This window comes from Lonchura striata, chromosome 11 (genome assembly GCF_050655825.1).
Source record: "Lonchura striata isolate lonStrDom1 chromosome 11, ASM5065582v1, whole genome shotgun sequence".
NCBI lineage: Eukaryota > Metazoa > Chordata > Aves > Passeriformes > Estrildidae > Lonchura > Lonchura striata.
Window position 1 is genome coordinate 19,586,248 of NC_140713.1, and position 21,993 is coordinate 19,608,240.

Consider the following 21,993-nt stretch of genomic DNA (forward strand, 5'->3'; position numbering starts at 1 on the left):
TTTTGGAAGGTTCTATTAAGCAAACCCTGAGCACAGCTGCTCCAACTGGACATTCGCATGAGGAATGTTAACTTTCATGCCTCAATACAGAAATCTCAAGTTTCCTGGGTGAATTAGCTATTAATGGGTTTCTAAAATGTGCCATCAGTGGTGTGGGAGAATGTAGTCTGTGCTGAGGCCAGAGCACAGGCTGTAATCAGATAACCTGTTATTATAATAAAGCCAGAGGATAATACTTTGCATTGCTCAGTGTAGTAATTGGCCTGCCCCATATCCTACAGGCTTTGGCACTATAAAAAGTGGTGTTTCACCTACCAACTATTTATAACAGCTTTTGCTTCCTTTGTATTCTAAATTGAAAATGTAATTTCAAACTATGAGAGGGAAATATATAAAGTGTCCCAAAATAACATCTTAGGCTGCTTTCACAACCATTTCAGGGCTTTGCTCTCAAAGTTCAGGTTGATTTGCCTTGCAGTGGACATACAATAATGCTATTGACAAAACACTAGTAATCAAATAAGTTTTTTTCTTATATAATAGTTTTGTGTCCAAGGACAGACTGCAAGAAGTCAAAGAAATAAACAGTTTGCTATTATTCAGAACATGGCAGGGAAAATGTGTAGACCCTTGAAAACCCATGAGATCAGAGTGTTTGTTAGGTTGTTTCATTTTTGCAGAACAATTATTCTCTAAATCAGTTATTGTCTTCCTATTTATTGTCACTATGTATCCACTGCACTTTTTTTTGGGATAGACAATTTATTAGGAGTTTAAATGTGCAACCATGTGGACACTTAACCTGTGTTTTTTGGTCCCTAGCTATGCTGCAACTGCTTGTTTAGCTGAACACAATGCTTGTGTGCACTTCTGACTGTACCTCAGCCTGGAACCTGCTGCTGTGGTGCTATTTTTGTTGACGTCTGTGCTTTTATGACATCTGTTTTTGTGTTTTCCTGCTCATTGTTTAGTTTGCCTACCAGTTTGTCAGTCAGTGCCTCCCACTAACTTTTGAACTCAGACTTGTCTCAACCAAATAGACCTGAAGTCTCCAGGTAGCTGCGTTCTTCCCAAATTGCAGAAAGCTGGCAGGTGGAGCAGCAGACACAGACCCAATTTAGTGCTCTTGCTGCAGGAAAGCAGGAAAAATTCAGCTTTGACATCTGCTGGGTGGCTGCTGGCTGCCAGCTGGCACGTGTGGGCTCCAGGACACGGCACACGCTGCCTCCCACCCACGCCGGGGGACAGAGAGGGGTGGGAGGTTCTGCAGGGGCTCCAAGGAAAGGCAGAATCAGTGGCTGGGAAGGGTCTGGAGACCCTTCAGATGGGGTTGAGGACATGGGGAGGGTAATGAGCTCCTTGGGGAGGGGTAGGTGAGCACTTGTGCTGTGAGGAGTCAATGCAATGGACACAAAACACGCGTTTGTTCTGGTTACAAGTGTGTTCATACTTCAGCTTAGCCTAATTACTGCTTTTGACTCAGCTCAACGCATAATGTTGCGTGTCATGCCGTCCTACTTTTAATTTCACAGCTGAACACATTTCTATTGTTCTAATCCCCTTTTCCAAGCCTTGCTTTCCTCCATCTGGAGGACATGCAAGGTGTTTGACCTGTGCTACTGACAGTAGCTCTGGAGGATCCTTTGGGGAATATCACTGGAAACATAGACAAAATGCTTCTCCCTCAGGTGCTGACTATCCATGTTCTACAAAAAGTGGAGCTGGTGTTCCTGGGCTTTTCCTAGGCATCAGATACTCACCAAGATGATGAGATAGGCCTGTTGGATCTGGTGAAGGCAGTATCAGCAGTTGCAGCTAAGAACGGAACAGATGAAAGTCTGATAAGTAAATTTGTAAGCAGAGAAAGAGTTTAAATAGCTTAGTGATGGCCCAGATGGATTTTTCCTGAACTAATCTGTCAAATTTAAGATAATCCCCCTTTATTTTGCTTGAAAATGTGGGGGTTTTGCATATTTTACGTGATGCTCAATTGGCTTTTCTAGTCATAAGGAGAATCTACTTAAGTACCAATCCTGCAAAGTTCTGTAATTTTTTCCTCAGCCTGTTTACTTGGCTTGTGATTGTTAATGGTCTGCTCTGGAGATGTGCTTCAAGATGTACAAATATCTCAGGCATATGATGACCTAACAAAATATTTTGATTCAATCTAGTGCAGTGTTTTTCTTCATCACAAAGTAAGGTGAACTTAATCTCCCTGAAAAGGATATCAGTATTTTCTAAATCATATTTTCTAAATCACATTTTTCACTTGATTATGCTGATGACAATACTCCATCTCTCTTTGTCAGTGGTTATTTGGGAGATGGATTTTTATGTATAAAGAGTGGTTTATTTTAGAGGGTAGGTGGGTAGGTGTAACAAATTTTCTATATATGCTCTACAGCTGGATGTTGAAATTGTAATTGGACATCATAACCCCTCTGAGCTGGACATGCACTCATTAATTAAACACCCTCTTAAATGTGTCCCAGAGACCTGTGCTGTGGCTGCTGGACTGCTGGAGGGAGTGGATGTGGAATTGGTAGATGGGAGTGATGTGTAATTTTTTATCTTACTGCATTTAATTATTTATATTGCTTGGTGAAGTAAGTCCAAAAGACCATTCTGTTACTTCATTAGCCAAGAAAGAATGGTAAATTTAAGACTTTAACACAAAAGTTGTGTTGTGCCTTAAAAGAAACATGAAAATATATACAACATATTCATATTTAACTTTTATGCCTGCTGTCTTAAAGCACAGAAAATCCCGTGTTTTAAATTTCTATATGTTTTTACTCGTTGAAGTGGTTGGTTTTAATACTATCCAAAATATTTCAATAAAAACCATGGGAAATTCACTGAAGAGTTTTGTTTCTCATGTCATCCAAAATTATCCCACTCTAAAATTCTCAGTTATACATCAGTAACTCTTGGAGAAGAGAAACTGGAATCAAGCAACTTTGCTTATGGCTTGTATTCCAGCTAAGTTTATGAGGAATGTTATTCTCAATGATTCTAACAGAAAACTCTTGCCAATAACTTTATCACAGTGATAAGAATAAAAAAAATATGGTATTTACTTCATTGAGTGCCAGAAAATACATATGTGCAAATATCATCTGCTTAATCTATATGCCAGACAGGTCTGTTTTAAAGTATACCCCTAGATTTACTGAGTGGAGCTGCTGCCAGTTTTTAAATTTACTCTCTAGTATTTTGGGAAACATGGCATCAAATGTTTTTTTGGTTTTTAAGTTCTGTGGCAGAATGTCTTTATATACAATAATTGTTATGTAGTAGGGTAAGATTTATGATGTCCTTAACAATTCATGCCCTAAGAGTTCGTGATTTATAAATTACGTGTCAAGGAATACCTGTTCTGCTTTGCTTGGGTTTCTGTTGTTTGTGGTTTGGGTTTTTTTTTTCTGGGGGGGTGGGCGTGGTGTGTGATGTTTGGTTTGATTTGTTTTGTTGTTGTTAAGGGGTTTTTGCGTGAGTCTGTGGGGTTTTTGTAATGGTGCATTTTTTTGGTGGGTATAATAAACATGGAAACCAATGCATTATTATCTACTAAATATAATTTTTTTCATATAATTATCTTGAAGTATTATTCAATGTTTTGTCTGTTTACAGCTGGTGACCTTTGGCATTTTTTTGATTGACCCCTTTCCATTGAGGGTGGGGACAAAGACAGCTATTTATAATTGCTTGTCATTTCTTGAATTGTTTCTCCCCCAGCTCTCTCGAATCCTCTCATGGATGTCCCTGCAAACCTATGAATTTATAAAGGCTTTTTTATGAGAAGTATTTTAAAGGTGTATGTTCTCTTGGCTTGTGCTTACTTGAAGCTTTTGTTTTGGGGTTTATTTTGAATTAAATGTTATTTTTAGTATGTTCTGCAGAAATTGGGAGGTTTCTGCTGATGTCCTGACCAATAGCTTGACCTCATGCCACTTCCTGATGGACACTTGTCCACAGTTAGTGCCATCTTTAAAAGATGGGGATTATGGAGAGAGTGAAAATTCAGGTTTATGAGTATCCGTAGTAAGGGGAGAAGTCTCCAAAACAGAGAGACTTTGGTCTTTTGCGGCAGGGTTCATCTAGAACTGGACTTGAGTGGTTTTCCTTGGAGCAAACAGAGTCACTGAGGGGTTTCAGTGTGTTCACCCATCACCTGTGCACTTCATAAAGCACAAAGATTCCTCGAGGTCACGGGGAAAAGCAGCATCCGAGGCAGCCAACACCTGCAGCACCATCCTGGTGTGCCCTGGAGCTGTTCCACAGAGCCCTGGGATGTGCCTGTGCAGAGCTGGGATGTCGTGTCACTGTTGAGGCAGGACGGGAATGAAGATTTTGACTCAAAAGGCTGTGAGAGTAAAACTCTGATTTATTTAAAATACATTGCTCTTTTATACAGAGCTTCGCAAGGATTAAATTCATTGGTTCTGAAGTGAAAACAACTTATACCATCGGTGCAGAGTTCTTGATGCATAGTGATAGAACTTAACTATAAATTATGTGAAAAACAAGAGAGATAAAGAATTATTTACATTTTTTCTTAGCACTTTCCCAGGCTTCTTGCCTGGCTAGAAACTCTCAGTTTCTTTCTTTGACTGAATCTGAGACCCACAATGTCGCAGCTCCTGGGGGCTGCAGAGATCCTGGCTGTGAGCAGGATGGGGCCCAAGCCCTGCATACCTTTAATTTTGTGTCTTGTTCCTGGGAAGCCTCTGAAATTCTTAACACAGTCACGTTGCTCAGGAATGTTTCCTTAGACAGATTCTATCTCTGAGGGCTTAAGTCAAGGGATTTTCAAACAGTCACTTGATTTATGTATGTGAACATGTAGCTCATAAGAGGAGTTTATTTTACAACTTCTTTAGTACTATGCACCAGAAAACCTCCAGTAAGTTTAACTTCTTTAATGTTTTTTTCTTCTGTTCTGTACCCTTCAGTCATGCATAAGTTTTTGTCTCATCATTTTATGAATTTCATAAAATTCCATATTTTATGGAATTTTGAGTGAGGAAGTGAGGAAGGCGACTGATTCTTCCATCTTTGATTTCATTCTTTGATTCTGATGGTTTATTGTCACTGTGCCAGCAGATGTAATTTCAGTTCTCAATCCTGTCTTAGCTTCATTTGCTGCATATTTGTATGTTTGTTGCTGCATGAACATATTTTGTGCAAATAATTCAAATTGTGCCCATGTAAAAACACAGATTCTAAAACATTATTATTTTCAGAGTTTGAAGATGTACCTTCCTAAAAGTCAAATGTTATCTGAATTTATTTTTCATTTAGATTAGTGAAATATTGTGTTGTCAATTTTTAAGTCTGGGACAGAGCAACTGAGTGTTCAACCACAGTTGCTTTTTGAGGTTTCAATTCCCATTGAAATGGTCCTTTTAATGTCATCTTTAATTTAATCAGATAATGTCATCAAAATAACATTTGCCCTATTACTGCAAATTCACTGCATTATTAGCTGGTGTAACAGACAAAAAAGATGGTATGAACCCCCATGGAAATCTGTGCTTCCAGGAAAAATGGATACAGTTCATAGAAGCTCTATATTTAATTTGCAGTTTCAAAGCACTCTCTATGGAAATATTTTATGAGTCTGAAATAATTTAAAAACACTTTTCAATAGAACCCATAGCACCCACCAACTTAGTCTGATTTTTTATGAAATCACCATTCTTTTTCCCAGTTTTAAAGTAAGCTGAGCAAGACATTTAACACAGTCACAGAAATATTAATATTCTTGTAGGTCTACCACCATTTGAAAGTGTGGATCTTGGATGAATATTTGTATCCATGAATTGAAAGTCAATTGACTTAAGTATCTAGCACAGGCACATTAAGATTTGATGTAATTTCATCTTTCATTTTAGAATCTTACACAAAGTTTGATGGGCTGCAACATGATTAAGATTTAGAAATATTTCAGGGTCCCCTTCTGTGACCTCTGCTGACAGCCTGAACTTCCATCATTGCCAGCATTCTTTCCTCTAAATAATTCAAATCAAAACCCTAGGATTTTTTTTCCTGTTTAAAATAATATGAATTATTCTTTGTAAAATATTCCGTTACTGATGGAGAAATGTTTTGTGCAGTGTGCTTTCTGTCATTCCTGACCAGAAATAATCTCTGATGCTCAAAGAATTCTTGAAATGAGATGCAACTCTGCTGAATTTATTGGTAATTAGTCAAACTCAGGTATGCAGAAGGGAACAGCAAGCAGGAGTAATCACTGTTGCTTAGGAAGGAAGGGAAATTGTTTTGCATTTAGGAGGAACAAACTTTTTTAAAGTAAATTTTCAGTTGGTGATGTTGAAAAGGCATCTTCAAGTTTTTATGTGTTTAAGCAATGTGTCTGTTTAGTTTGCACAAGAATAGTACTAGAAATGTAAAAATGCAACAAAAAAAAGCACATCTGGTTATTTTAATCCTGTCTGGAAGAGATTTTCAGAATCTGCTAAAACCACAGCAAAGATTTCTGTCCCACTGCTTAGTGTCTGGTAGTTTTAAGAAAGCATCTGAGTGACTTTATATTAGAACTTCACAAGATTTCTCAGTATTTTTCCTTTATTTTTTGTGTTTCTATTTGTCTACAAAGATCAGATCTTTGTTTATTAATTCAAGATTTCTTTTCATCCTTTGAAATACTGAATCCTGACAAGAAACCCACTATCTTTTGTGACCTTTATTCCCTTAGCAAGGAATTCAACATCCCAGGTTTGTCTTCAGGGTTGTGATCTTGATGGCTCTATGGATGCCTTTAATCTTCTCATCGTGAGCTCAGAGGAATCATGGGTTTAGATTTGGGTTTGCATGGCCCTGAAAAATAAGACTTTATATGGGGGAAGGAAGAGTTTCTGTGATGAGAACAACTTTACTCCCAGTCATACAAATACAGGTACTGGCAGTTCAACGGTCTCAGCTTCCACCTTTGAACACACAGAGAAGGATTCTGTAAAAGTCACCACAGAAAACACAACAAAGCATTTCTCAGCTCAGAACCAACACTTGGAATTACAGCAGGAAACAAATTAGCAATGCCTCTGAGGTCCAGCTCCTCGGATGTGCTGTATCAGAAATGCCACTTAGCAGTAACAGAACTGACATTTCCATGTGGTTTCTTAAGATAACTTGATATAAAGCTTGTTGTGGCAGCAGCCCATTACAGAGGTGAGCAGCTGAACTCTTAAAGAGAGGAAAAAAACTCTTTCCCCCCCAAAAAAAACCCCTAAAACTATTGCAGTTAATGTGTTCAGGCTGAGCGTAAAAATTGTGTCATGTAAAATTGTTCCATGAGAACAGCAGCATACAGGCTCTTCCATGTTGTTACTGCAGTGTCTTCTCAGCTGGAATTTTTTTTTTTTAGTGGTGTTATTTCCCTCCACCTTTAAAATTGTACACAAATATGAGGATATAAACAGGGAGAAAATTCAGTTGCTCAGAAAGAAAAGTTATCTAACTATCTATTAAATCCTGTCACCTCAGCTGTCAGGTAGGAGGGGCTTTCCTGCTGAAGATTCTGAAGATCATCCAAGGTACAATGAGATGATCCTGATCCCAACAGAAAGCTGGTATAAAATGAATATTATGCCTCAGAGAAAACAATAAATGCCTGAGGTTTGGAGGCCAGTATTAGTTATGGATTCCTCAGCTGTGCAAAACTTATTTTTACCTGTTCACGCTCAAGCCAGTATCAGCTTAGTCCATTCTCTGCACATGATGACATTCTAGCTCACACTGAAGCTAAGAAACCCCACAAACATCCAGTCCACACATTACATTTTTCTAGGTATGTGCTTCAAATGTGCTTAACTATGACACAGACAAATTTTTATTGTGCCTTGGAAAAATTCGCTTTTTCAAATTGGTGGTTCTGATTAGCACACAACTGGCATGCAAATATTCCCCCGGCACAGAACTTCTCCCCTCTGTCTTCCTATCTCTTCTTTTTAAATCTGCTATTGGTCCAAAGAGTGAAAATTGTATTTCTTGATTCTTCTGCATGGTGGTGAACTTTACACTACTTTGCACTTTTTCCTGGTTACTAAACCAGAAAATCACATAAACTCAAAATGAACCCAAATGTGGTCCTGTTAGCATCACACAGTCAGCAGGACAGGTTGTGCACCTCAGGTTGCACAGATATTTGATGGGTTTGTTGGTTTTGGGTTTATGTGGCTAAACATTGTTTAGGTGTCCTTTTATGGAACCTATTCTGGTGATCATACAGTTTCTCACAACCTTATTGATTAATTTTTTTATTCTCTTTTGGGTGAAAACTAGTGGTTTTTCTAATAGAATTTGCCAGAAAAATGTGTTTTATTTTAGGTATCTTTTTTAGGGAAAGTTGATTTAATTTACTTCATCTTTTCAGCAAATAAGTGCTAGGGAGTAGAAGCATAATATTTCTTTGTTCCATTTGCAGAGTTTAAATAGAAGAATAACATATACTGTGTACTTAGTATTTGGGTATTTCATCAATTACAAATATGATTTTCTGGCATATTTATTAACTTAAAATTATATGATACAGTGTAATGCAACCCATACTGCATAATGCCTGAAAACCTGTCACATAACTCACTTCATCTTTTCAATTTCAATATTTTAGTTTATCAGAAAGGAAATGGGGGAACACTGGGAGATGAGAATAAGCAGCTTTTGCCTATTGCTGCATTAGTACAAATATACCAGAAATTTTTGGAAGCAGCTGGTGCAAAGGGAAAAAAAAAAAAGAAAGAAAAAAAATATCCCTGAGTGTGCAGAGAGGATCCAAGCCATTTTACTGTCCTTGCTTGGTAAGAGAAGTTGCTTCTTTATTTAACTATTATTTCTCTTTTCCAAATAAATATGAGCTGCTTCTAAATAGGGTGATGATAGCAGGTGGTCTCTCAAGCAGAAATTATTTTCAAGCTGACAAGTATACTGAGCACAGTATAACTACATGTATTTCAGGAAAACATCATGCACGTCTGTTTAAGGATTCATTAACATGGTATAGATTAAACCCATTGAAGATGGCACAGATTGTTTCATTTTATTACATTCAATTGGATTGGATGTGTGCCATTTGCAAAGAGCAATATTACCACAAAAAAAAAAAAAAAGGAGTCTGGCACATTTGTCACACAATATTCCCCTATTGAGAATGAACTGTTTCTGAACATCAAAAGGTAAAAATCTGTTCTTCCCTCACCCTCTGCCATATTACCCACAAGAAAATATGACTGCACATCTTGTTATGAAGCATTTGAGCAGCACATTTGCTGTGCCAGGAGTTCAGTCTGATAGGGACACCTTTGTGTTCTTCATGATGCAGGGACTGGAGTTTGTCAACCTGCCCAGACCTCGGAGCTGGTCCAGCTCTGTCACCCTGGGACGTTCCTGTCCCCAGAGTCTCCCTGGGGCAGGGATGGGGCTGGGGAGGAGAGGGGTGGCCCCATCCCCCAGCAGAGGCAGCCCCACTCCCAGATGAAGGGGAGCAGCTGCTTTTAAAGAGAGGATGGTCACACAAAGAGTGAGATTTAAATTCATCTAATGTTGCTGTTTATAACGTGAATACTTTGGACATCTGTTTAAAGTCTAGTGTTCTGAATGGATGGGAGCCTTCCCAAGGCAGGGTTTAGGAAGCTTTATCTGTTACACAGGGCTGCAGATTGTAAAGATATGTCTTAATCAGCTATAGCTTGAGTCTTTTAATATTGGACTCAGTAGGAAAACTCAAAAAACCCATGCACATGGCAAATGATGGCATAACCAATGAAAAAATAGATGGAATAAAAAAGTGTGGCTATATATCCTAAATATACATATTAGAAGTACTCCTTTTAATTCCATACCCTTAAAAAGTTCTTTTAGAGTTTTTGTGTGTGTGCAGGGAGGGGAGGAACAGAACAAAAGCAAACTTGCTGTCATTGGCTTGTATCTAAACATTCTATTTTACACTGGACAATAAGAGAGTTGCAGCACAACCTATGTTGGATTTTCTACTTCTGCTGGAGGACCTATTTAAAATGTATTTTTATACCATCCCTTTTGCATTAATCAACCTTACTTTTCAGAAGTCAGCTTCACTATATTTATAGTTTGTGTTATTACCATTACTACTTGTTTGCTGGCTTATTTCACACTGTGTTTGAAAGGGAATTAAATTTTAATTAATGTTTAATTTAGGAGAGGACCATTTAATAAATATGTTTTTGGAACTAAAGTCTAGCAGACAGAGTGGAGTAGCTTTTTATTGTTGTTATTAGTTGAGGTTACTGATAACTAAAGAATTGACAAGCACTGTATGTAGGGTGTGATTTGATTCATAGTGTACCTCCAGTGAGATGCACCAAAGAGTTAATTCATTTGATTTGTTTTCTTTTTTTTTTTTTTTTTTCTTTTTGTTTCTTTTTGTTTTTTTGTTTTGGTTGTTTTTGGTTTTTTTTGGTGGTGCAGTGGGGACTCAGCTGTTGTTTCCTCTGGGATTAAACAGCTGTCAGCGTTGTTAATGACATCAAATTCATGCATTAAAATTCTCTCATTCCTCTCCATATAAAATGGGGATGCGGAAAGCACTGCCATATCCCCTTTTGTGAAGGAATGAAAATCCAAGGAAAGATAACAGCACTTATTACAAAACCACAGACCGGAGCTTCTGTTGATGGAATCTCGTAATGAGTAATTAAGCTACTTTGCAGAAGTCAGCGCTGTCACGTTTGCAATTGGGTATTTCCATTCCCCTGTGGATACAGCTGGGAAAAGACTACTAAGGTGATAAAAAAAGAAAAATAGAATTGTTCTAGAAATATCATCTTCATGAAGCTGGAGGTTTCAATGCAAAGTGGCTGTGAAAAATTAGCCTACAGAAATAACCTGTCTGCTGTAAAAGACTTTCCTTTAAAAATTCATAACTTCTATCATCTGATAAACAAAAAACAATGAGGCTTTATTATCCTGCAGTCTCACAAGGATATGGCAATGGCAGGTTTATTTCTGGGATGGGGTGTTGGCTTTTCTTTTTTGTTTTGTTTTTTTTTTTCTTGAGCCTTTTGCTCTACAAATGAAAGTTTTCAACTCTGAGTATTCAGTTCTGTAGTTCTGAAAACATGTTATGGGAAGCTTTTGGCCTTTGAGGGGAAATTATCTTTTCAGGGGAGAAAAGAATTGAAACACATTTTTTTTTTTTTTTCTGTAAAGTTCAAAACACTACTCATGCTTTTAAACTGATATATAATTCTTATGCCCCTAAGAACTCCAATTATTAAAAATAGTCCTGAATTTTCACTAGTTTGAGTGTCCCTATTCTCTTTTCAATTCTTTTCTATGTTTTTTTATGGTTTGTTAAGCAATTAACTTACTCTTAACTTTCTTCTTTCAAGTAGCTTTGTTTTTTTAGAGGCAAAAAAATTAAGCAGAAAGCATAGCTCTCTGAATGTCTTTATCCTGCTTCCAAGAAGTTGCTTTTGTGCAGAAGTACCCTATTTTTTAATATCCCCATATGTCAGCTGTTACAGTGAAATCAAATTAAATTAAGCCCAATGAAGAAATCAGCCTGTTAACAAAATGAATTGATAAAGCAGTCATTTATTGAATTCAGTAAAATGTAGTGAAATATATAGGAATAAACCAATTAATTGATTAACCAGCTTCCAGATCAGATGGTGAAATACGAGTATCTGATGAGTCAAATTAATATGTGTTAAGAGACTTATAGCTGGAATCTCTGAAAGATGTTATGCCATCTTAAAAACTGGTTCTGTAAAAAGCTTAAGAAATTATTGTTTCAAGGCCATGCACTGGGGAAAAACTTCAGTCTGTTAGTAGAGCTGTGGATCGAGGTGAAAGCACAATTTATTTTGTTTTGTTGAAATGTTAACAATGGAATAAGCACCTCACTGTATTAAATAATACACATGAACATAGTCACTATTTTAAGATGGATTTATTTAGCTTCGTGGTTTTCAGTGAGATCCCTACATGACTCCCAAATTCAGTCAAGTATCACACTGGTTGTGTCAAGTAACTTTTTGTATTTAATTTAGTCACGGTTGGCCCAGAAATGGACCTGTGGAGCTCTGTAATGTTAATTTATACATCATTCTTCATCATTACAGAAAATGTGCCCTTCTGGAACTAATGCTCACTAGTTTTATCATTAATGTGCATTAATAATGTGTAAAAATATTTTTCCCCATTAGCTTGTATTTTCAGAAGAGGAAAAAAGGACTGACATAAATTGGAAACATACTCCTCTGTTTACCTGAACTGTAAACAGGCCCTGCAGGTTCAGAAGCTTGCTGTGCTCCAGGAGGTGAAGGAGTGACACTCAGTCCTTTGTATAATTATCTTGGAAAAGGAAGGACTTGAAGGGACACTCTGGGAATGGTGTCAGAAAGAAGTGCTTTAGTTTTAGGAGCAGAGAGCTGATCCTTCCCTATAGTCCCTGCAGCTCTCCCTCCAGATGTGCCACAGTGTCATCTTTTTAAATCCTGGGCAAATTAAAACAAGTTGATAGGGTAAGGTGGGAAAATTTTACAGTACCATCTACAACCAAGAAACCATAAAGGTTTTTAACCCAGGAAGTGCAGAAGAACTTGTATTTCCTTTCCTTAACATAGCTGCAGGTTCTGTCCAAGTTTTACTGCCCTTCAAAGTTATCAAAGATGTCACCACAGTGGGAATGCTGTCCTGATCCAAGCTTTGAGGGGAGGAAGCTGCTTGTGGATGCGGTGGTGCAAACACCCTGTGTGACACAGGTTTTGCCTCCCCCTGTGATTAAAATTTTCTGCAAGCTGCTGTCCTTCCTTGAGTAGCCCAAGTGCTAAAGGTTCTCTATCAAAATGATTTTGAGTCATGACTTGATGTTCTGGTTTCATCTAGCATAGTGTTTATTCTGTCACAGTTCTGTGTTTTGGATTCAGGATGAGACCAATATCTCTGGAAATAATTTGATTTCTTTATAGTCTTGAGGGGAGAGAGAAAAGAAAGTCAAATATGTCTTGATTGTCTAAATTTACGAGAAACTTTAGGAAATACTGAGTAGGTATTTGCTTCAGTAATAGAAAGACTTAGAACCATTCTGCTGTGCAGACAAGTAAAACATGAGTTTTATCCCTAGTCTTTGTGACATATATGTGATGAGACAGTCTAAGCCTTTTTTTAAGTTGTTGATTTGAAGCCAAAAAGGTGCAAAATGAGTAATTTGGGATTGCGTATGCCATGTCAAGAGTAAGGAAATTATTTCCAAATGCTTTCACATTGTGCCTCTAAGCCCACAGGAAAAAGTCTCTAAAAATCACACTTTATCAGACATGCCTTATCTATATAATTAGGGGAATAAGTCTAGGTAAAAAATATTCACAAATACTTGAATAACTGTCAATTATTTTTTCCTCATACTTAGTAGGGACCTATGCGTTGGAGTGTGCCCAATTTGAGTCTGTGTATATCTTCTCAGTGGATAATATAGTAGTTGCAAATCTTTCATTATCTCAAAGACCTGCATTGCTCTGGAAGATGTATATTTAAAAAGATGCTGGCAGTAACTGCTGCTGACAACCAGCCCTGTTTGAAATAGACTCCCTTCGTGGCACTGTGTGGGGAAGGCTCCGTACATTGATCTATGGATTTTTCATTTGCTTTCAAACAGTCCTACCCGTGTGTCTGCAAGGAGTGAATAAGCAAAGTTTGAATCAGTTTGACTTTGGAAGCATGATTCTGAGCAATTACCTTGGGAAAATACACCTCCTCCTGACTAAATAGATCTGTCAGGAGGAGCCTGAGTGCGGCGCGCAGCCCCTGGAATACACGTGCGCGCTCGTAAACCGGACCCAGCCAATTAAACATCAAAATGTTGGCTGCATTCAGTTCACAGGAAGACTTATGTAAGTTCATTTTCATAGCGTGCCTGTGTGTCTTTAGACTCTAACTGACAGATTCCCACCGTGAATAGGCTGGGGAGATATCAATTATCTGGTTAGCTGTGCGCTGCCATTCTATGCTCCGTGGCTTTCTGACAGAAGCAGGCAGAAAGCGAGAGAAGCAGAATAATTCTGGTTCAGCCAGGCTGTTAATATTTCAGTCTAGGAACCTCAAATCGTTGTGAATAGATGGAGAAAATGGTCATTTTAAGCCTGACCGCTGCAATTTGTTTTATTAAGAGAGTGTGAAGTGCTAATGACTGTTTCACCCCACAGCAGGAACCACAGGATACCAAGATCGGGCATTTAGGGGTTCAGTAATTTGTAGTCTAATATTAGTTTGAATCATTCGCCTCTAATAGCACCAAATAACTTTAATTATCTCTATGTACTTTACAGAGCAGTCCGTCATATATACAAATCCATGTGATTTGTTAGAAAATAGCTGCTGTATCCATTGTTTTAAGTTGTGTGCATGCTTCAAGTCTGAGTGACTTTTATTGCTGCTGTTTTCCATCCTTGTGTTTATCTATTTAAAAGGACATTTATGTTCATTAAATGTTTGCAATTCACAGCAGCATGTCATGTATTGCTGCTCCCTGGCCATCACTGAGGTGGTGCTGTGCTTCTCACAAGGAACCCACATCTAATCTTGTCAGGGTGGCCATCACAGCCATTACACTTGTTAAGCAAACTAGACAAGGACCCAGAGCACCAATTTCTAATGGACAGTTCCTGTATCTGTCACATCATCTTTCCTCTCACTGTGGGCAACTCTTAGAATTCAGGGAAGATCAGTGAATAAGCCAAGTATGAGCAGACTGCTGATGCACAGAAGTGTAATGAGAGGGTTTGGAAAGAAATGTCCATGGATTCCTTTTGCATTGTGCCCTGTATTCAATCAGGTCCCTCTGAAATGCATGAAGACTCCTTGTCTTTTAAAAGACACATTGCAATTTGGTTTTCTTGGTGGACTTGTGGATGAACATAAATGGATTAATTTCCATTTTATTTTTTCTATAGCTTTTTTGCTATCTGTTTGGGCATATTTTTTTTTAGCTGAGAGTGAAATCAGCCTAGCTATCAAGTTTCTGGGGTGAAAAACTATAGGTTAGTTAAAATCCAAGATTTCCAGGAATTCTTCTGTACTCTTTTTCTAGAACACTGTATGCCATTATGGGTATAGGAATGAACATATAATATAACGTAACATATAATAGCATATAACATATAATGATGCTCAGTACAATCATTGTAGAGGTTGGAGTATTAATAACTATCTTGTGAATCTCAGATAAAAGATTGTTAAAGTTTTTAGTTCTCCACATCACAGTGTTTAGGATTCCCTACTCTTTTGGTGAATCCCGTAGCTTCTGTAACCTCCACAACTCACAGCTAATAATGAGAGCAAGGGGGAATAAATCTTTGGCTTCACAGCCCTTCATCTGGAGACCAATAAATAGGCTAGATATACCACAGCACCTCACATATCTTTAATTTTTAGTTTATGCAAGAGCTTTCTTCTCAGTAAGAGGCACATCTCCCAAGAGCCACCCAATGAAAGACTCGCTCACCACCTATTTGCACAGGACTTTTTCTCTCCTTCCTCCTCTTCCTAATTTCTTAATATAAATGCACATTTCCCCCTTTTTTGAGGGGGGCAGCAATGTAACTTTTGTAGGAGAGCGATGTGTGTTCAAATGGCACATTTTCCAGGCGTTCCATTTGATAATTTCCCCGAGATACCGGAGTTCCCTCCCGGCAATGAGTTAAGGTGACAAAGGAGCCGGGTTTGTTTGCAGGAAGCGAAGGATAACGCCGCCTAAACTTTACTATTGGTGGCGGCGGAGGGGGCGAACGGGAGGCACGGAAAATTGCTTTTTATAATTAAAAAGGGAATCTCAGATGTTTTATATCTTGAATATTTACAATAAAACCTTCAAGTGCTTGTCAAGAGGGTAATGTGTCATTAGCAAGAGCCTTTGCCTCTCTTCTCCTCTCGGACATGACAGTGCGGCAGGATAAGAGAAGAGTAATTATAGTTCAGCAGGGCTGCCAGGTGTGATAAATGGGTAATCAGCACACAGGAGCCCCGCTCCTCAAAGGAGGACTATTACAGCGTTATCAGCCGCGGGCCCGCCTGTGCGGCAGCGCGCCGAGAGCGAGCCGGGCCCGGCGCTGCTCGGAGCGGCGGCCGCTGCCAGCGCCGCCCGCCCCGCCGGCAGCTCCTTTGTGCTCTGCCACCGCCGGGGAGCCGCGGACAGGGCGGCAGCGGCGCCCTCGCCTTCGCTTCGTGCTGGTTTTCCCACCAAACGCTGCCCCGTGCTGCCGTTTCCACCAAACGCTGCCCGGCGCTCCGCTGAGATGCGCCGGGCTGGTTCATCCCCGCTCCCCGCGCCGCTCCTGCCCCGCGGGTTTGGCTGGGCAGAGCGCTGCCTCGCTCCCCGCAAACAAACTCGGGGATATTCCGCTGCCTGGAGCGCTGGGTCACAGAGCCGAGCTGCGCTTCTGGCCCCGTGTCCCCCCCCGCGCTGCGAGATTTATCTGTTTGTTATCGCTGGGAACGGTGGCGCATCAGAATCGAGTAAACAGTTCGGTTAAAATTAATCAAAACCCGATCCAAGCAATAAGTGCAACATTGATCCCCTTATTTATTTCCTTACAAGTTCGGCGCTACCAATGGCGGAGCCGCAATAGGAATATTTTAAAATAATTCTTAAAAATAATTGTGAAAAAGTGAAGATGCTGTGACTATAATAAATTGTTATTAAGGGAAAGGACATAACATGCCTTGGAAAAACTGGAGGGCCGACACTTCTAATGCAAGGTTATTTTTACAATACTTGCATTTTTATCGGTTGATGTATTTTAACTGGAGCCCTGACAATAGTCACAAAAAATTATTACTCTGGCATGGAGCTACTTATCTGACAAATGCAATGCGAATGGTCTTGTTCTTATCAATGAGATCAGATTTCAAAAAAAATGAGTACGAGGAATGAGGCGTTGCTTTGTGAACAGATAACCTTGCAGGCAAACTCACAAACCTGAATAAAAGGATGTCTCTATGAAATAATCTGTGCATAAGTGCAATCAGGTCAGACTGTAATAGACAGCGAGGGGGGTGGAATCAAAAGGGGGAAAAACTCATTTCATCACAGTTAATGGCAAGGAAAAGAAGGCAAGGAAGGACTTTCTTTGGAGCGGAGCTGTTGCGACAAAGACCAGGGCTTCAGCGTGTCATGCACCATTTGCTGGTGCACTAGCGCTCTTTTCAAGAGCTGTGAAGCCATTATTGTAATGTGAAAAAAGTAGAAAGAAATACTCCCTCCTGGTCACTGGAAGGGCAAATGAGGTGCAGGCTTTTCTTTTTTTTTTTTTTCCTCTTCCTTGTTTTGTGGGGTTTTTTTTTTTTTTTTTTTTTTTTCCCCTACACTGTGCAGGGAGGTTTCTAGATTCCCCCTGGTAAAGCTCCACTGGGATACAGGAAAGATCACAGTGCCCTTATAAACAACACTTCTTGGCACTGTTTACCTTCTTTTGTGACTTTGTTGCCTGTGAAAGAGGGTAGGAGTATCAGAGGTCCAATTGCAATGAACATTTTCCCTTTTGTCTTTGAAGGGGCAGAACCTTTAGAATATTTTCTAGCTGAAGTTTCACAAAGCATTTCTGTGGTTTGGGTTTTAAATAAAAAAAATATCTCTGTACATTCCTGTATGGTAAAGTTATCTAGTAGTGATAATAAATCCAATATTCTGTGGATTTTGTGTGTTTTATTAAGAAGAGAAGAGAAAGAATCCTTTGTTCATTGGCATAATGCAATCCTGTCTCTGAACAGTTCTAATTTGCAAACCAAGTACTTTGTAAATTGTGGAAACCTGGTTATAACTTGAAGGCTGAATAAAATGGGTCATCTTAGAACTGAAAGATAAATATAGATGTAAAATACTGCCACCAATGTCTTTTAAGCAACAAAAAAATAAATAAATAATAGGGTTCAGAACTGCCTTGTTCTTGTATAGTTTATGGGTAAAGCAAGATTACACATACAGCCCTGCAGCCGATTCCCAGGACTGCTAAAGTGTGAAGAACAGGAGTGACATTCTAGTCTTCAATAAATCACTATAAAAATGTTTATGAACCCTGCAATTTACTGTCTTTTAAATGCAAATTGAAAGGGGCATCTCACAAGTGTAAAGGAGACCTGCAGTGGCCTAAAGGAATTATAAAATGTTGCAAAAGGCTTCTGAAATTGTGTGATCTTAAATGGTTCTATTTTAAAAAATGATTTCCCATTTATACTTCTGTGACAGCTTTGTTAATTTATTAAAGAGATCTCTGTGAATTGCAGGAAGGTGTTTATGAGCACTGTGCTTCACAGGAGCTGTTCACAGGGGCTCTCAAGGAGCTGCAGTTTAATTTGGCAGGCACTGGGGGCAAGTTTGCTGTTCACCTACAAGTAACAGGGGTTCAAAAATGTACAAAGCAGTGGTCTTGTCTGACAGATTACTGGTAAAGTAGCAAAGAATTCCTTCCTTTTCCCAGCTCCTCCATGCAGTCATCTACTGGGAAACTCCTAAATAGCAAAAACATGCTGGATGAACAGATCAGCATCCCTCAGCCCACCGTGGGTGAAGGCAGACACTGGAGGACGTGGCTTAGGGGTGAACATGGGGGTGGTGCTGGCTTGATGGTTGGACTTGATGATGTTAAAAGTCTTTTTCTTATTGATGCTATGATTCTAAGTCCAAACTAAGTGAAGAGTGAATCATCTTTATCTGCTGTAGCTGTGCTTTCTCCAATGGAAATGAACTCATTTCCATTTATACATTTATCATGTTATCTACAAAATAAAATCTGGTCTTTGTGGAAGCAGATTTAATTCCTATAAATTAGGCATTATGGAAGGAGTTTTCATCACTTGGATTGGTTGCTTTCTTCTTTTATTCCACTGCTTGGTAAATTTTTAGAGTGTCTTTTTTTTTTTTTTTTTGGCTCAGAGCCATGATTTTCTGCACTTGGGTGATGTAATTGACACCAAATCTGATTTTTTTTTTTTTTAAAAAAGTATTCCTTGAGACAGTATGGGATATGAATGTGTGCAGTTGGAACACTTTAATTGTTTACATAGCTTAGAATTCTCCACAGCCTACTTCATCACTTCTGTCTAATTTAATGACAAATAACCACAATGGACTCACATGATATTCATGCTGTGTACGAGAAAGATGTAAATGTATCTGGCAGTGGATGATGCTACTCCTGGTTTTCATATCCTTGTACTCCTTAAGAAAACAGGCGTGGGTATCTGATTTCTGGCAACCCTTAAGTTAAATATGCTGCTTTGGCACTGTCTGATTTTTTAGCTGTCAGAAATGGTTGGAGAATGGGCTGTCAGGATCCAAAGTCTGTAGAACATCTGCTTGTCTGGCCTGGGCAGCTTCTCAGCATACACATACTAGAGGATCTTTGGAAACAAAATTATGTAAATAAATTAATTTGGAGGGCGTGTGTATCTGCATGACTCTACCCATGGAAAAATGATATAGCTTGGCTCTATCACATTGCAGACTTTCTAACCCCTAAATAGAGCAGTAATAGTTTACAACTCAATAGCACCCTGAATGTATTGCTGTTCATTTTGTTGTCATGCAAAACTGCTGAAGCACTCTACCTCTTCCTGCAGCCCTATGTCTGCCTGGGTATTTTCTTTGTAGCAGAGTTTAATATGTAGGTATCTGCTTGTCAGGATTAAAAGTGTTGTAATCCAGTGTTTTCAGAAACATGAACTCCTTTACTGTTTGAGACCTGCTTGAGCCATGGGCTTACGGCAATCAGGACCTTGTCTGGAGTCATTGTGACCCACTCTGTGTCCTGGTGGCCAAAGCTTCTCCTCGTGTGTCTGTAAAATATTTCATGCTCATTTTCATCTGGCTCATTCTCAAACCTTTCTCGTGGTTTAGAGCAGGCTTTGGAAGAGCTGGGCTCCTCCCCAGGAAAATGACTCAGCTCCCCACCTTTGCATTGCTAATACCCCCATTATCAGCACCGTCCTGGCAGCACTGGAGACATTTAGGAACTGTACTATGCACCCATAATCCCACAAGCTTGAAACTTATGCAAAGCCCTCGGAAATCACATCTGTGTTCCTTCACCACTGGGAAGGATCAAAGACTCACCTCTGCACAAAGACTCTCGGTAGCACTGGATCAATGGCTTGTCACTGTCTGTGCAGCTGCAGGCACAGGCAGAGCCAAACGGGGCAGGGATTTGCTAACGAGGAGCATTAACGTGGACCTGGCAAATTCTCTTTTTAGGGTAAGACCTCGTTTCTGCATTTTAAGTGAAAGTAACGTGCTGCTCATCAGTGAAGGGAGAGGAATGGTGCATCTCTGGTGGTGGCTGAAGGCAAGGGCAGACAAACGCCTGCCAAGCCATGGTTAGGTTTGGCACGTGGTACTGCAGCCTGGGAGAGTGGGAGTGCTTATGCACAACTGAGTTTGACTTTTAGGTTTATAACACACATGGAGCAGGGCAGAAGACTTTGCATTGTGAGACTTAACTCATTCATGAGTTAAGAGTCAATTGCCTGATGTGGTGTCCCACCATGAGAGTGCAGAAAATTATCCATTTTTAGGGAAGGTGGAAAATGCTGCCTTTGTTCATCTATCCCAAAAGTATGCTTAATGACTGTGATTCAGAGCTATCTGACATTATTTCTTTCAGAATCTATTAGTCCAGTTTTACCAATACCCTGTGTACTTCCAGGTGGAGACAATCCAAGAAGCTGCATCTGGCCTCTCGAGTGAGAATAAGATGCTCTAATCACTTGTACATATCACTTTTGTCCTGTAAATAAGACTGGTTCCTGATGAGCATTGATAGTGAGCAAGGAGATTGGAGGTCTGTTAAAAGTCTCATGCCCAAAACCAAACAGAAGGAAGATTCAGAGCACAGACTGTCCTGTTTCCTCTCATTCTCCCCCTACGATGAGCAAAGGTTGCTAAAACAGTGCTGATAATGAGGTTTGACACTCTCATTACCCTCAACCTCTGCCTACAAACCATCTGCACTGAAAATTCCTGAACTCCACCCAAGGGGTTTGAACTTGGAAACTGTTAACCTTCCAAATATGATGTAGTTTCTGGCATTATTTGCTTCCTAGCCCTTATAAGACTCTGATCTTTTAATGTACAATGACATTCAGTCTCAAACACAGCAATCTACATCACCAAGCCATCCTTCCTTCCTTCCTTCTGGATTCCTGTTTCCCCTTCCTTCCCTGGCTGCCCAGGAGTAGCAGCAGGCAGTCCCCAGTGCATTTATGGGTGGGCTCTGCTTTGCCAGTGTTGAGCAATAAATAAATGTGGGCTGTGAGTGGTCTTGGATGGATGGGAGCAACCAGGACTGCCCTGATATCAGTGTCACTGTGAATTTGATGGAATGATCCAAGCAGGTCCTAAAGCCAGTAGCTGTTTCAGGAATCCAGTCCCTGCTCTGGTATTCCTACCAGGATTACATCTTTACTGTGTCAAGCTGCTCCAAGTCTTCATGACTGAGTGCTCAAAATCCGTCCAAGATATTCCTTGTCTAGGAAGGTGCTCAAGCTCATTTCTGCAGATGCAGATTGCAACCACACTTTATTTGCTGTCTATGGATGTCTGTGAGTTCCTGGCTGTTGCCAGGATAGGGATTTGCCCCTCTGTCCTTGGGCAGGATTTTCCCTCCTGCTATAAATTTGCAGAGTCCTGTGTGTCATTTCCCTCCTGGCTGCCACCCTGTGCCTCATAAGTGATTGTACTCCAGTGGGGAAGTGATTTGTATGTATATTTTTATAAAACACTTTGGGATCCTTGGGGAAGAAAGTTGTTATATAAATGTATTTCCCAGGGGAAAGTAGTGAAAATCTCATTACTTGGAACATACAGCGTATTTAAAAGTCGGTTTGACAAAACACTAGAAAATAAAGGAAAAAATCCTGAACTGGCACTGGGATGGTCTAAATGCTCTAGCAGATATTTTCCATCTCTGAAGTTTGTCTCATGATTTTATTTAGTACATT

General features: G+C 39.5%; 1 protein-coding gene and 1 long non-coding RNA gene across 3 annotated transcripts in view; one reads left to right on the forward strand and one right to left on the reverse strand.

Moving 5' to 3' along the window:
• WWOX (WW domain containing oxidoreductase) overlaps window positions 1-21,993 on the forward strand; it is a 483,980-nt gene that overhangs the window by 346,677 nt on the left and 115,310 nt on the right. The window lies entirely within an intron of this gene.
• LOC146766439 (uncharacterized) overlaps window positions 1-21,993 on the reverse strand; it is a 79,182-nt gene that overhangs the window by 35,236 nt on the left and 21,953 nt on the right. Inside the window, exon 2 of the long non-coding RNA XR_014957759.1 lies at window positions 1,761-1,815. This is a non-coding gene — a long non-coding RNA (uncharacterized LOC146766439). The remainder of the gene's footprint in view (window positions 1-1,760; window positions 1,816-21,993) is intronic.